Source organism: Oxyura jamaicensis, chromosome 5 (assembly GCF_011077185.1).
Source record: "Oxyura jamaicensis isolate SHBP4307 breed ruddy duck chromosome 5, BPBGC_Ojam_1.0, whole genome shotgun sequence".
Taxonomy (NCBI): Eukaryota; Metazoa; Chordata; class Aves; order Anseriformes; family Anatidae; genus Oxyura; species Oxyura jamaicensis.
Genome location: NC_048897.1, coordinates 60,265,117 through 60,279,128, shown reverse-complemented (window position 1 = coordinate 60,279,128; position 14,012 = coordinate 60,265,117).

Below are 14,012 nucleotides of genomic sequence, written 5' to 3'. Positions count from 1 at the left end.
TGTATCATCCTAATTTTTGATGAGATTATTGATAGGTCATAAACAAGGAGGAATGAATGTCTAGTGACCATGAATGAAGGGCCTTATCCTATTCTTCAAGCTGTTCTCTTAGAAGTCTGCACACTAAAGAACACAATTGTTGTTGATGATTGATCTCAGAGCAATCCTTTGTCAATGAAGACTAACATAACTCTTAAGTGAAAAAAAATGAAATTTAGTAGTATTAATAGGGCGAAATTATAATGTAGAACTAATAATGGGAATTTTTTTTAAAAATAGTAAAAAAAAAAAAAAAAAGGTTTAAAAAAATCATCCTATTTGTGTGAAGGACAACTTGTGCAAGGGGAATTTCTTCTTATGAGTCAGTTCAACCTCTTTAACTAGTCAGCTTTGGTGCTAAGCATTATGTTTTATAGTCTCAGATCTAGGGATGTAGTTGCTGCATTTTCCCTGCAGTTTTTTGATCATAAGATGAGTTCTACAGGTTATTTTTATTTATGCTTAATACCTAAAGAAACATACAAACAAACAAAAAAGCAATTTCCTTATCCCTTTAAGAAGAGTTTTGGTTTGTTTTGTCTTTTTCTCAATTTCACTGAAAGTTCCCTTATTCTGACATAATAGTAGGGGAAGGAGGCCTGCGAGCATCTAAGTTCCCTTATATTATGCATTCAGTGTTCTATTCCTCTTTCCTCTGTTTCCTCCACAATAAATAATTCCAAGTGTGACAAGCTCTCCTTCTATGGATGTATTTCTGTGATTGCAATCATGAATGTTTGTCTGGTTTTGAATCCTCTCATCTGTCCACTTCTTTCTTTGTATTCTTTCCAGGTAAGATAGACAGAAGGTAAAAAAATTATACTATGGGAGTAAATCGTATTGATTTATTATACTGAGGATATTATTTATTTTTTGAACTTTCTGAAGATTTTTTTTTTTTTTTAATGCAATTCCATAAATCAATCTGGGTTCATTCTAGACCTGACCCAGCTTTACTGAAATGTTCATGAACTTAAAAATCTTGGCTCAAATTTTGATGAAAAGCTGCTCTAAGATGCATCACATTTTGATTAAAATCTAGCTGTAACCCTACCGTAATTATTAGGTATATTTAACTATCTTCAGTAGCAAACTTAAACTAAAAATGACCCAAGAAAAGTACTTCTGCTATAAACAAATATAGGGACTAAAACAGTTTGGGGTGAGCATTCAGAGCTGTTTTTACTTTCTACAGTCCTGTTTGCCAAGGTCTGAATTTTATATTTTTTTCCAGAAAACAGTTTTCCGTTACAAATACATGTTTATCTTCGTATTATAAAGTGGGAAGTATTTTTATTACCCTTGTTATTAATCCAAGTAATCTTTTGTGTTTCTGTAAGAAATTCACTAGAGTGGAATCAAAACATTGTTTGGTATAGAATTAACCTTTCCCATATGCAAAAAGCAAATGAAACTGCATTCAACGTAAATAGAGTAAGAACCATCAGCATTGCTCTGTGTAATATCCTGATACTTTACGGTCCTTTTGGACCTGAACGTATCAACCATACTTCAGAAGTCTTCATAAACTTGTATAAATGTTTTCTTTTGCAATGATTTTTCAAAGTTTCCAGTAACAATCATTTATTGGCCTCCTGTGAATTGTACTGCATGGATTGAATATTATCAAGGAAAATCAACTGTTTTTGTTTTATTTCTCTGAAGTACTTTCTAAAAGAATTCTATTCAAAATGTGAATGTTGGATCAGATTCTGCCCCTAGCTACAGTATCTGATAAAATGCCACTGACTTTATTACAGTCCACTTTGACTCTGGCATGTTTCCATGTACTCCTGGCTGCCAGTATAACTGAGGAGGGAAAACTTGACTGAGAGTATGTTTTGCTTCAGAACGAACCGCGTTATTTATCCTCAGTGAGGAATGTACAGTAATTCACATTATACACACCAAGACAGAACTAGTCCTAGAGTCTCGTTGTAAAGGTTCCTCCTCACAAGAGCTGCCCAATAATGCTCTTTCAGGAACAGTCCGCTGTAAATGCTTGCACATAGGGAACTGGGCTCAGCTTCAGCTCACGGCTTCTCCAGGGATATGAAGCAAAAATGGAGTTTAGACATTGTGCAGGCCAAGGACCGGGGGGAGTTCCCCTGACAGAACAGGGAGGACTGGGAAGGGGAGCAAGGGCACTGCAATGCTGGACTTGCTGCACCTTGTGAGGACAGGAAGGATGTGGGCAGCAAATGCTCATTCTGTGGTGAGGAAGACTGCTGTGGGCAGTGAGTGCTGAATCCACAGGCTTGACTTGCTGGGCCTCTGGTAGAGCTCAAGGCGGTTTGCGGATGGCAGCCATCTGTGAGAAGCAAGCTGGTCGCCAGCCTAGGGAACAGCCAAAACGTTTTAGACCTAGATTTGGCCCTGGTGGTATATTGCCCTCCACCCCCTAAGAAGTCATGGCATGGTCTTAAGAACAGTAGACCTGGCACAAATAATGAAATGCAGGTCTAGCTGTATCTCTCCATAATTTTCAGGTGTGGCCCGGAAGGCCTGGGCCTAATCTATGTGAGAATAAGGAACTGAAGACATTTTGTGAAAAGGGCATGTCATTTGCTACAGACTATCCTTCTCTGTGTCTACTCTATCATGAGACAAAAACCACATAGTTTTGGAATAACTACTGTGGAAAACTCATTTATTTCACCTGGAATATATTCCGGAAATTATCTGTATATTCAGGTAATGTTTTGCAGCCTTTCCCTCCAACCATGAAGCTAGCAATTTTGTCTTCTTATAACTTTTGCAAGTAATGCTGATTTCAAAACATGTAATTCTGGAAAACAAAATATCAAACATTTTGAATTTCAAGGTAACATTGTTAGAATTGGGAGCAATGCTTGTTTTTTGAAATACACAAAATTTACAGCAGGAAGGTTCTACACATCATCTGTAAATGTGAGATTAGTACAGCTAGACACATAGTGAAAAATCTCGTAATTTATCAAGGTTATGAAGTATTCATCTTTGAATTCACTCTTAAACTTAGAAATTTTATATCTGCTACATCTTCATTTTTCAAAGGTTCTGTAACTTTTTAAAAAGACAACTTTCATGGGAGTTTATATCTTAAGTTCAAAAAACAGTATGCATTTACAGCTGACTTCATTTTGAAAGCTTTTACTGTTCGTTCTTTCACATAGAACATCGAGCACATAATATTCACAGTCCTCATGATAATAGGTTTGTGGGGACAGGGAAGGCATCTTTCTTTCATGTTCCATTTGAGTTAATATGTCTGGTTAGCCACTGGAGAAATAAAGTTGGCATCTACAACCTCTTGTTTAAAAGAAGTCTAGATCCCATCCTCTGTGGTCTGTCAGGAGTGGTTATGAAAGGATCTCTTTTGAGCTTTGAAGAAAAATGATTTTTATTCACGTCCAACATTTTAAAACCAAGTATAATTTATTACTCTTAGTTTTTGTGTTTGCTAAGGCTACTAAGCTGCTGAAACAGGACAGATGTACATGTGAAGTTGGATTGAGAAGTGAAGCAGAAGCACACAGATTTCACAAAGGGGATGTGGAAGATCTCTAATGCTTTTCCTTACAGGAAAAAAAGCCACTAGTGTGTCTTAGAAAGTGAAACATAAGCTTTCAATGGCAAATGACTGGAAACATATTTTTCAGTTGGCCCAAAACACTGCAATAACTAATATCTGTAGGGAATAAAGGAAGAATCGATACATGCAAGTACTTTGGTCATTTAAGAGTCTGCCGAAGTGGTGTGATTCTCCTAAGTCACAAGAAAAAGCTGGCATAACTTTGCCTGTAAAACTATATATATATATAAATACATATGGATATTATGTGTGTGTATATATGTATGTATTCTTAAAGGAAAACAAAAATGTATACACATCACAGTTTTAATGTTTACTTTTGGGGGTAAATTCTAAGAACTTGTTTGACATGCATACAATTTTCACATTACAGCTACAGCTAGAACGTTAAACCAAGAATAATATTTGGGCTTGTGGCAAGCAGGGTTACAAGCTACTCCTGTGTCAGTAAGAGTGTGGCCAGCAAGCCAAGGAAGGTGATTGCTGCCTTCTTTTCAGTGCAAGGGAGATGGCATCTCAAGTGCTGTCTCCAGTTTGGGCTTGCCAGTAGAAGGAAAATATTAGAACACAGCATTGTTGTCTCTGACCTTGCTTTTGTTGGGATGTTTAGAACAAATGATATCCAGGGGTCTCTTATTATTGCATGATTCTACTATCTACCCTTTTTCATGTTATAATAGGACTACTTGCTAATACCAGTCTCTGCAAATAAAGAATGTTACAGTAAGTTTTAAGTTTTAAAATGCAGATCTGGTCTGAAAATGTATGCATTATTTTACATATTAATGCAAGATACACAGTATAAAAGGCCCCTGCTGGATTAATCTTTGCTATAGACTATTTGTTTTGAGGAGCTTGAACTATTTGTCAGCTACCCTTTTCAGTAAAATTCTTCTCTTGCACCATGTTTTTTTTTCTGTGGTGGAATTAACTGTTTACTAGGTGCTACAGTCACCACAGCATCCTCATTACAGATGCTTGTCAGTAACGCCTGGTTCTTACCTTGATTCTGCTCATTGTCTAAATTTGCTTGTCTTGATTAGTCTTGCCCAAGTAGTGGTCCCTAATCCCCTTCTAAAAAAGGATGTTGAGTCACTTATATTCCTTCCTTTCCTGTGTGAAACTGCTTAGCAGGTTTTTTGTTTTTCTCAATTTTTGTCATGAGACTAAAAATCCCATTTTCTCATCTGTCTGCTTACCTTGTAGCTCTGTGCTTTGCATGTTGCTGCAGAGTTTAGCGCTTGTAGAAAAAAATGTATGAATGGACTTAACTGAGTCTCAGCTTCCAATTGCTCCTCAGCAACCACCTACTTCTGTTTACTAAGTGAGGCTTGTCTCTCACCTAATGGGTATATGTGGAGCAAGTTTTCTTGGCTATCTCAGTTAAAGAATTCAGAATTGAAGTACTTTCTCTTGGATTGCTATAAATACAGAAACGTTCCTGGCTTAGGCTGTTGGTTGGTGTTACCTGAGATGGTCCAGTATATGTTATAAACCCATTATAACGGGACATCCACCTAAGTGTCTAGAGAAAAATAAAACAGAAAGGTGTGAGAATACAGGAGGGCAGCTCTTTGTATAGAAAGCTATGAATTGAAGGGAAACACTTGTTGTTGCTAACATCCTTGAGTGCAGCCAGTGCTTTGAGAACATGATCCTGAGAGAGAAACAGAGAGACTGCTCAAGGAAAAGTTGGGCTGAGGTAGGAAGTGGACGTCATATGAGACACTTTTATTTAGAGTTGATTAGGAGAGCTCAGAGGATGCATGACAAAACATTAAAAATCATTGGTAGTGTTACAGTGAAATGTTTTTCTTCAACTGCAGTGCATTGTTACAACTTTTACAATTATAATGATAACAATAGCTCTAGCTATTTTCCATGTGTGTGCTCTGACTTTCCCTAAAGTCAGGGGAAGGGGAAGGAGGTCCCTTTCATGGCTGTGATGGGTACTATTTGGATGCTCTTGTTTGACCATGGTTGTGCCATGTTCCTTTGGCTCATGTTAGCGGTGATCCCAGAAGACAGAGCCTGGGAGGGCAGGGGCCAGGCTCTTCTCCTTTATCAGGAGGTTACAGAGAGCTGCAGTGGCCTGAGGAGACACAGCGTTTGCTGCTGTAGAGAAAGCAACCTGGAAGTGAGGTTGTGCTGACAGGGGAAGTTCTTACAGCAGCTTGTAAGTACTCTTCCTTTTTCTGGCTGTGAGCCTTCCTGAGCTTCACCTCTTCTATGATGAAGAGAAACGTCAGTAACGCAGGCAAACCCACCCAGCTTGGAGTAGAGGCAAGGTGTCAGCATGTGTACCTGTGCCAGGTTGTTCTCAGCCCACCCAGCTCATCTGAAGTGGGTCTTACAGGAGATGAACTTTTTCAGACAAAAGAACAGCTGGGCACTCAGAGCAGCGTGTATGCTTCCTGACAGTGGCACTTACCTCCGTCATTCCAAGGCACTCAGCAAGTCTGTGAAACTTCAACAACACTGGTATGATCGTTAGATCACAACTGAGGAATAACACACAATTCTGCTTCTAAATCAAAGAGTACTTTAGTGGTCTCCCATTGACTTTTTGGAGAATGTTATTTTGCAAGGAAAAATCCCTGCGACTTAGGGAAGGGCTGTCAGCCTGGTTCCAACAGGGTATGGCAACACCAGTTTTCAGTTTTCAGAAGAAAGAGATTAGATTTGCTGGCCAGAGGATATGTTATACGTGTTATACTTAAACATGTAGGACAAAAACTACTAATATAACAATCTGTATTGCCTGGGTGTTAAAGGTATAATAATTTAAATCATGTCTGTATGAATTGTAACTCTATTAGTTTATCATCTCAAGCCAAGCATGTTTTAAAAGAATTTCTACACAAGTTATTTAAATTCAAGCTGATGTACTTCAGATTCATTCAGACTGGCTGGCCAGTCACTTTTATAACATATTTCAGCTACAACTCAACTGAAAATAGATTCTTTTACAGAGCTTTAATATTAGTGGTTAGATTAAGCACTTTCTATTAGCTAATGCATGAAGAAAAGGGTGCAAATCACATAATGAGTGAACCAAAAGTGAAGAAATGTCTTTGAAATGGCCTGAGGCCTATTGTGGTGGAAGCCGTAGTAAGAAATGCGTTATGGAGGCTTTCAGGAACTCTTGTACTTGAGAAAGACCATCATTTTTGAGATGGTGGACATGTTTTTTCCTTAGATTGGACCTTTCAGAAGGAAGAAGGCAAGCAATCTCTTCCTTGCATTGTCTGAATGCTAGCAGCAGTGAGCAAGGAGAACTTTCCAAAACCTTCTCTCAGGAACACATTTTATTTTTTTCCCCTCTTATATTCTGTCTTCACTTTTTTACCCTCTCTCCCTCCAGAGCTCTGTTGCGTCTTTGCCTTCTGCCTGTGTTTGGAGAAGAGGAAGCAAAGAGAAGTGATAAGGAGAAAGGCAGATAATTTTCCCAAGTATCCACTCTGAATCCTGAAGGAGATCTGCCAGCTTGCCCTTGCAGCTGTTAGCAGACACGCTGAGGTCTGAGCAGAGTCTGGCTTGGTGAAGTGGACTAGCCCTGTGCACGTTGTTCTCTCCCCATTTGATAGTGAGGTGGTCAAATAAAAGTGAGGGAATGAAGGGCGAGGAAAGCTAACACATCTTAGCGGCCCTTCACTGCAGAAAGGCAGTATTAAAATGAGTAAGTAGAACATATGCAGAGCCCACGTCGCTCCCCAAGGCTGCACGAGTCTGATGTCAGAACAGGTGGAAAGCAAGGTCATCAGAGGAGCTGATTGCTGGAAAGAGCCCCCAGGATCTCTGACTTTCCTTGTTTTCTTTGCTGAGAACTTGTGTAAGGAAGCTTATTAGAGGAAAAAAAAATAATAAAAAAAATCTCAATGACAATAGCTGGCAGCTACAGAGAAATTGAAAATTCAATTTTAGCATTTCAGGGATCATGCAAATAGGTCTTTAAGCAAGAGAAAAGAGAATTAGTTGATTAAAAAAAAAAAAAAAAACACTCTTAAAGTGATCACTAATGAATAATTTGGAATTGTTGTCAGGTCACCAGCCAGACAAGAATTTGTTATCTAGCATTGACATTGCTGCCTGTTATCAGCAATCTAATTAGTAACAGTGGTTCTAGGCTTTATGCACATCACCAATCTATCCAGAATTTGTCTGGAATTATCGCGTGCTTATTTATCATTGCCAAACAATTCATGTCTTTGATTGTAGAGCATTTTTCTGAGCCTTTCCAAAAACTGCATCAAAAGAAAATCTGCGCATGTTTCCATTTTATACTTCCATTAAAATTCAGCAAGAAATGTGTGGTACCTCTTTATATTGAGCTATGAAGCTACAGGTCAGATTCTTGCTAATAACACATGAAAGAGGGAGCTAAAGTGCAAGGGAATGAGCAAGCTGCGATTATAATAGTTATATCCTCGTGGAATTTTAATTATTCTTTAAAAAGAGAAAAGAAAACCCCTACCACCTACCAACCAAAATATCTTTGTTCCTGACTGCTGCTCTTCTGTAACGAAATAGCTGTTTACAAATGATATCAATTGCTTTTCAAATGATGTCCTGGAGGAGTCCAGTGAGCAGTTGGCGGGCTTTTCTGAATAAGTCTAGAGAATCTGCTTGAATAGAGGCCACGATATTCAGCTAAGACATGTAGCTGTAGTCTTCAGCAAACTAATTTTCCTTCATTGAATAACAATCGACCTGTGGGCCAGGGAGGAGTGTTGACTTTCATGAGTGGTGCATACATGCTTCTACACACAGAGCCTGGTCTGAGAAGCTGTAGGTGGCTAACTTGCCATTTAGAAAGATAAGCAGTCTATTCAATTTAGTACTATCTGGTAAAGAATAATAGTAATTTAACATACTTGAGCCAAAGTAATTACCTTTCACTGTTTCCACAGTGTGAAATTGCAGTCTACAATAATTCAGAAATATCAATTCTTTCAGACATCTGATGGTAGAAATGTTGCTTGAATACGTTATACATACTGGAAGAAAGGGAAGTTTTTACATGCCTATGCTGAGTAATTTGACTTCTTTTTAACCATGGTATCTACAGTACTGTGTAGTTTGAGACTGTCTGGCAGCTGCAGAGAAGTTGCCACTGAAATTCCTTGTACGTGCTCTTCAGGTGCCATCGTTTTTTGTCTCTGTTTTATGAATTTCTAATATGCAAAATATGCTTGTCCCCAGGATAGGCTTTTTTCCTGTTATTTGAGTTTTCTCTTGTTTCTGGATCTTATTGAAAGAAATCAGTTTTGCATGGAGAACACCATTAATAATGAAATGCAGTCTGTGTGCTTTTTAAAAGTCTATTTCTTCCTTATAAATAAATGGTAATTTGTTTTAAAGCATCATTGCACACAGTGTTCAGCTGGCTCTCATGCATTCGATTATTTTAAATAAATGTACCATAAATGGAACAAGTTCTTTCTAATTTGCAAATGATATGCAACATTTTTCAAAAAAAAAAAAAAAAAAAAAAAGGAGAGAAAAAAGAAAAACTGTAAAATTTGTTCTTAACTACATCTCATTAATGTGAAGCTGTTCAATGACCTGTAAAGATTAAAGAATTAGTGAATTGGTAAAATTATCAGAATGAAAAATCTGTATAATTTTGATTTCAATTTAAAAATCTGCTAAACAGTCTAAGGGCTTTAGAAAAGTATATTACTTTTTAATATTGGTTCCACAAATGTCCTAGTATCAGTGTTACAAATGGACTGAAATAAAGGCAACAAATAGTATGTTTAAATGTACAGTGTTAAAACATTCTGTTTAAGCTGTTTCTTCTTCTTCTTCTTTTTTTTTTTCTTTTCATTAAAACAACTGAAGACATTTAATTAAGTGACCACTCTGCTAAGTGGAGCAAAAATTAATATACATAAATGAATTTATGTGTGGGCAATGATGCATAATTAAAAATATGCTTCAAATAAGGAGTTGAGGAGAAAGAAAACAGTTTAACAAGAATCTTCTTTAAGACTATCGCTGCCCAAGTTTTTAAAGTCAGACGTGCTTAGGATTTACTTATTGGCAGCATTGGAAGTAAAATTAATGACAAAGTTGTCTTTAAAATACCGTGGCTCGTATTTGGAGCAGTGATTGGTGTAAAGCAAATTTTGACCTGGGAAATCATCTTATGCTCCTGTAACTGTTCTGTGTTGCTCAGCTTGTTGCAAATGCTACCTTTAGGCTTTTCTGCAGAACTTGCTAAAGTTCTCCGTTATGGCAAGATATGTCAAAACTGGAGTGCATCAAAAAGATGTATATGAAAACCGTAACAAGATTTGGAATATAAACCTAAGTTTAAGGAATATTCCTTCGGCACAAGGTGATTATACGGATCGTGTTATCTTAATTGTAGGCTGGGATATCTTAATCTGTCTGGGATAGAATTCCACTTTTTATTGCTTAGTATTTAGAAGCCAACAAACAGGAGGAGCAAACTTCCTTTCTTGAGTGAAAAAAAAAAAAAAGGAGTCCCTTGCTCTTTAGATCCTTGGATGTTTCATAGCAATCTCTGTTGTTAGCACTTTGGGGGTGCAAGGTGGTTTTGTTTCTCTGATGCAGTCTTCGTTCGATATGCCTCTAAAGGCCATCATTCCATTCAAAGTCAGTTTCTCCATATTTTCCCTGTCACGTGAACAAATGTCAGATCACTGCATGTAAGGCTTGTAAGCGTTGCCAATCTCACGCTCCTGCTGAGGAGTACCCAAAGTACATGGCAGTGGGAAATTAGGCCTGGTTAGTGGTTTTGGTTTTGTTATAGTGATAATTTTTGTTTCACGTCTGGTTTTGGTAATGAGAAAGAAGCAACATCAGCTGTAAAATTCCAAGTTCACAGAAGCTAATGGCAAAACTCCCTTGGCCTTACTGGGAGCCAGCATATTTTCTCTCAGTCATGAAATCTGTAATACCTATATGAGTATTGCCTTAAAAACACTCCGTGTTTTTTTGCGGTACAGATATCTGACATTTCATTTGAACAGCTACTGCTGACTTCAGCCCTGTTATTATTCCTGCAGAGGAACAACGTAGTAGGAAAACTGCAGCATCAGACTCACCCACCCACACACCTCTTGTCCTGGTGATGCTGCATCGAGAGAAAGAGCGGCACGGAAAGCCTTCCCTGCATGGCAGCTCCTATTCTAAGAAGTCAGCAGCTGACGTTCTGGTGATGTTCAGGTTCAGCTGAACTCCCATCCCCACTGAAAAAAAAAACAACTCCTTTATCCCCTGTGGTATTTTATTGGCACGTTTAGTTCAGTAATGAGAGGGCACTTTGGGGAGTACAAAAGCTAGGGTCCCTAAGGCCACATATAAAGAACAGAACAGCAACAGTTCTTTACTATTTTTTACTAATAAACACATGTAACAGTAACTGCCATTACTTAATTACTGCAAAGCAGTTTTAAACAACTGGCTTAACACTGTATTAACACGACATAAAAACAACCGCACCAGGGGTATCGCTCGCCATTATTGGATATGGCCCTATTGAAGCCAATGGCACGAAATTAATAGGTGCTGGGTTGTGCCCCTGAGGCCCCTGTTGGTCTAGGAATTCATTGCCTCATGCTCAGGTTTTCCATTGCCTTACAGGTCCGGCAGTCTTATTTTCACGAGCTTTAACAAGTGTTTCTATTTCTAAATATGTGTGTGTAGGTTTTTTTCATGATACCATAAGAAAGTTTAATTTCTTTAACTAGCACGTTTGTCTAGTTCAGGCTCCAGTGAACCCTGAGAATGGGTAGCTACAGAACGGCCTCTGCCTTCAACACAAAGCTGTTGCCAGAGGGTGGAGGAGATCTCGTAGCGTGGGTTTTCAGGTACATTCAAGCAGAGCCCTGTAACTCCTGAAAAAGACCTTTTCTGTGCAGTTCTGTGTGCTTCCAGACAGTTTTAGTTCCCCTGTACCTGTGACTTTTATTCAGTTGTTTTCTTTATCTACTAGCTCATTTCTGGGATCACTCCATGCCGTCTATTGAGGTACTTGGTTCTTGTGGGAGCAATGGAGACTAACTGAGCAGCCCCCTTTCCATTCCACCCGTGGCAAATTTGTGTTCTCGGTGCTGTTAATCACAGTGAACTGGGGAGTCAACAAAGGAAAACAAATACTTAGAAGGTAGATTATTCTTTTTCAGTGGTAGATACTGCTTTCAAGGGTGAACGTGATGCAGGGGTCAAGAATAAGAAAGAAAATCAGTAGCAGCTAGTAGAAAGAGAGGCAGTAGAAATTCTGGTCTTGAATAGGGAGCGATGTTATTTGTCCAACGTGTGACATTTCAGTGCTAAAAGATTAAATGATAATTTACTTTTATTCCCCCCACCCCCCCCCCTTTTTTTTTTCTCTGGCTGTCAAAAGCTCATGCAACTTGCTCTAGTAAAAACTGCTTCAAATTTTGTTGTCCTGTAACATTTTGAGCATTCTTCTGCTTTCATTTTCTTTTGGAATATTTTAATACAATGCGGCATGAAAGCCTTTCCTATTTACAGGCAAGGTTTGCAAACATTGCACAGGGCAGTGTCCTGCCTGAACTGGTGGTTTTGAAAAAATTGTTTTGATAGCAAAGGCAAGGAGATAAACAGGAGTTAAGCCAGTTCAGGGCACAAGGAGAAAAATGACGTACCACAAGGATCAGTTTCAGCACTAATTTAATTCACTTGATATCATAATGATCAAGAAAAACATATGGCAGAAGGATTTAAGATGCCAAAGGTACAAAAGGGTAGTCAAATTAAAGGAAGAGGGCGGTATAATTGGGAATGATTTGAATAAATTAGCTATGTAAGTAGAAAGTCATTTATATTTCTGGATATTGAGCTGCAAAAAGCTAGAGACAAATAAAAGGAATGCAAGTTGCACCTTGCTTTTGTGCTTCTAAGATACTGTAAAAGACAAGTATTTAGGAACATGGAAAGACAAGTATTTAGGAAATACTACCAGCAGGCTAATACTTAGAAACAGGAGAATTGTTCCCTAGTGCTGTTTGTTCTAATTTATTCAGAGACAAAATGGTCCCAGCTCAGCTATAAGCATTTACTTTGCTTCTCATCTGCTCTGTAACAGCATCTAGAACCCGCATAGCACCATTTTTCTGAAGCTTGAGCAAAAAGAGAGAGCACAAGTACCATAAGAACTAAATAATTTGCTTTTGAACTTCTTTAGAATTTTAGAAAATCTTTTTTTCTACCTCTAATATATGTAGAAAAAAAGATTCAAGCCTCCTCCCTGCCTTCCCTGTCCATACTTGCAAATTTTGTCATGCTCTTTACAGAAGGAAGACAACAACTAGAGCTGTGTGTGGTGCTTCTGTCTACCTAGTTTGGCCTGTAGATACTTTCTCACATGGAATTCTGCACATGGTTATTTCTCAGGAATATCAACTTCTGAAATCCAACCAATGTACCTCTTTCTGCATGAGCAAGACTGTCATGAGCACACAGTCTCCTTAGAGTCCCTCTGATGGGGTATCCCTACATGTAGGGATCTGGCTGTCTTCTGACATAACACTTCAGTCACCCTGGAAATGATTACTCAGGTAGTTCTTTGACAACGGCAGCCTGATCTGTTTGTACCATATTATATATGTACATCTCAAGGGAAAACTCTTCTGAAAATGTATTGGTATTTAAAAGGCCAAGTGTTTTTTATCAGAATTACTTGTCTTCTTTGAGGACAAGGGCACTTTGCCCGGTTTCGGGGTTACCTACCAGCATCCAGTTCATTTGGTTTGCGTTGCCAGTTGAACAAACAAGATCTGTGCAGACACTAGTCTGTTCTGACTTTACTGTCCAAAAGGAATTAAGCTTTATGTTGTCCTTTTGGACTAAAGTTTTTGTCTGCCTTTGTTGTATGTGAAGTATTACAAATGGACTTAAAAAAAAAAAAAAAAAAAAAGGCGTTTTTTTTTTTTTGGAATTTCTTGGAAGATCCCCAGAATTTTTCCTGGCCTGATGTCTGAAAAAGGGAAGGAAAGTGAATTTCTGTTTTCACAGAAAGGTCAAAATTTCTCCCTCCTTACCTAATGTAACTCCACCTAAGCTGGCTTCACAGATGAAGGTTGATGCCTAGAGGTGAGCTTTTCATCTGTCATGAAGTTTTGCCATTGTATTACTTCATTGAAAAGTTAACAGCAGGTCTCAGTAATGAAAACTCCAAAGGGAATGACAGTTCTGTAAGCCAATTTATGTTGAAATTTCAGTATCAATCTTACATATCTGGTAAATAAAAACTTTCTAAAATTTGAGAAATATTTGTTAATTTGAGATTTAGAAGCTATTTTTGCTTGCTTGCCATAATTTTTCATCACAACAAAGCATCTGGGGGTGAATTTAGGACTGACTGCTGACATTTTCAATGTTTCCTTTTTAATTGTTTTTAATT